This window comes from Wasmannia auropunctata, unplaced genomic scaffold (genome assembly GCF_000956235.1).
Source record: "Wasmannia auropunctata unplaced genomic scaffold, wasmannia.A_1.0 LD336106.1, whole genome shotgun sequence".
In the NCBI taxonomy this organism is placed as follows: Eukaryota; Metazoa; Arthropoda; class Insecta; order Hymenoptera; family Formicidae; genus Wasmannia; species Wasmannia auropunctata.
The window spans coordinates 306,272-309,206 of NW_012026784.1; the positions used below are offsets into that span (position 1 = coordinate 306,272).

The 2,935-nt window shown below is 30.3% G+C and overlaps 2 protein-coding genes across 2 annotated transcripts in view; both read right to left on the reverse strand.

Annotated features, from left to right (window-relative positions):
- LOC105450746 (protein Skeletor, isoforms B/C) overlaps positions 1-2,935 on the reverse strand; it is a 173,318-nt gene that overhangs the window by 103,860 nt on the left and 66,523 nt on the right.
- LOC105450732 (ninjurin-1-like) overlaps positions 1-2,935 on the reverse strand; it is an 11,929-nt gene that overhangs the window by 751 nt on the left and 8,243 nt on the right. The window lies entirely within an intron of this gene.

Here is a 2,935-nt window from a genome sequence, read left to right on the forward strand (position 1 = left end):
GAGAGAGAGAGAGAGAGAGAGAGAGAGAGAGAGAGAGAGAGAGAGAGAGAGAGAGAGGAAGAAAGACTCTTGCGCGAGAACATATGAGAGTTTGTCGCTTTCACCACGTGACGTACATAAAAGGCGCCATGAACAATTTCGATGGTGCTTTCTTCGCGCGCGATCGCTTTCGAACGATGAACGTTGTAATCGTGATATCGACATTTAAAAAATTGCGTTTTTGAGAAATCGGAAAAAATAAATCATCAAGAGTCATTCAGCTATTGTGAATAAAATTCATACCTGTACGCGTAACAAAACGCTTGGTGTAATAATAAACTGGAATTGCACAAAAATCTTTTTTCAATAATTTTAGCGCTCAGTGTTACAATTTGTCTTATACTGCAGTTTCTATAATTTCTTTGTTTCCAATGTTGTTTACATTTAAATTTGATTCAACTGATTCTTTTGACTTGCTAAAAAGCTGTGAGAAAATCACAGGTAGATAACTTTATAACATTGAAAATTTAATAACGGGCACAGAAGACTTGCATTCTGCGATTCTTTCAGAATATAAAGAATATAAAATATATCTAATATTTAAATAATGTAAGGATTTCAATATATATAACTTCCAGTTAAAATATATTAAAAAATTAATAGTTGACACGTCTCTAATTCGTTTTAGGAAAATAAAAATCTAGACAATCTTTCAAAAAATTTACAAATACTTTTTAATTCCACAAAATGTTTGAAAAAAATAAGAAATGTAATTTTTACATCTTTTTCACATATTGACACAGATAAAAATATGAAAATGTTTTACACTTTATCAGCAGTAAATAAGATTAAATATCAACATATAAACATGTAAATAGTGTAGAGCTGACATAGTATATCGATATATTGAGTTGACGCGTATATTAATACCTATATTGCTATTATCTAATCTCATGATTCTATCTCATCTTTTTTATAGCAATTGAAATTAGTTAAATCAATGAGTGCAGAAAGATCACATTTATCAAATTTTTCAATATTAACAAAGAATTGTTTAATTTTAGTTCCAGTAAAAAAAACTAACAATATTATTTTTGGAAATTTAAATGTATAACGTTCAACAATATTTTTTTACATTCTAGGTTCCTGAAATGCTTGTCTATTAAATGATAAACTTAAATTTCAAATTTGGACTCATTACCAGATATAAAAAGAAAGGTAAATCGAAAAAACGATTTTGCTGGGTACTGAAAATAATTTTGTTGCACCAAATAATTTTGTTAGAAATACAAAAATGATAAGCATTGCTGTAAAACGTTTTGATATTCTAGTAACCAGTTTGAATTTCCAATAAAATTATTTTGATGATTTAACAAAATCATTTTGATGGTTTAATAAAATTATTTTCAGATCTGTATCCAACAAAATTTTTCTTCCAGCATTCCATGTAATACACGAAAATCGTTTTTTTCTTTCATATTACACTTAATCTTGTATTGTCAAGAACTAGTGCCTTTTCTACACTCATTACTCATTTTCAATGTCTACTTTAACTCTTAAAAATCTGGGAATGCCTTATTTGCACTCAAAGCGTATCTACTTATTTCAAGATCAATGAAAAAAAAATTAATTTTCGAAAAAAAATTGGACTCGTGCCCTTTCTGCATTCACCGATGCAGTTAAAAGTATCAGCTAAATTAAAATAAGTTTAAGCTTAAACAATGGGAAACGAAACTTTTGCGGCCGTTATTCTCTCTAAGATAGATCGCAAAACTAAAAAGATCTGACGTCCAATGTCACACGAAAGTGGGTTTTCATATCGAAAACGAGTGACGCTGAGAAAATTTAATAGGACAACGATAGCATCTGGATATCTGTCAAATTTTCTGCAACCATGTTTAAACAATCGTTTTGGCAGTTTTGCTAATACCAACGATACCGTATCAATCTGCTGTCTCGCACACACATTGTGCGATTTAATTAAACATTTCATTGCATTTCGAACGACAGGCAAGACAGATATATAGACGCAAATTGAGAGAATATGACCAATGTATGTCCAATGTCCATACGCGCGCGATCGCCTCCTGAATACAACAGAAAAGAAGAGATACGCGTTTAATTACGTATTTAATTACGAAATTGAAAAGTAGGAACATTTTAATTATGTCAATTTAAAGCAGTATTGCATCACATAAAACTATCATAAAGGACGCACTAATCTTATGGAAAACTGGCCCCCGTCAAAATAGAAATAACCTGTGGGAAAGTATACTTTATGAGGTACTGATTAAAAGTCTCAATGGCGTCAACCTTCTACCACAACTAGTTTTTACACTATCAGCTCATAAAGACTGCTTGAAACCACTTTATTTTAGAAAAACATAAAAGTACGTTTTCTTGCTCTCTCTCTCTCTCTCTCTCTTTCTCATCCCAATAAGTAGAAGTCCCCTATATTATATGTAAAATAATATACGAAGGACTTCGTAATTCCGACCAACAATAATTATATTTTTGTATATGTTGTGTATGTATGTATAATATATGCACAAAAATGTTTATCGTGCTTGTTGAGCGTGCGAAAAGTCTTTTTCACACTAGTGGCAAGCTACGATGCATTTGTTACAATAAAATATCGTTCGCAAGTCGTGCAAAGCATCTTTTTCGACTCGAGTGATGATAATACACTCATCGATAAAGTCATGCTTTTCGCACTTATATCGAAATATACTTATAACTTCATAGACGTCTGTATTATTTAATGCATGCAATTAATTGTAATTACATTACTCATTCTCAGCGCTACTCAAGATCAACCAAAGTGGAGGTGATGAGTATATGATCTCTTTTTTACTTTTTTTACTATTTTTATACTTTTTTGTTTTTTTGTATTTTTACTTTTTGTTCTTTATGTTTATAAGTATAAAAATATATATAAGTATATATATATATATAT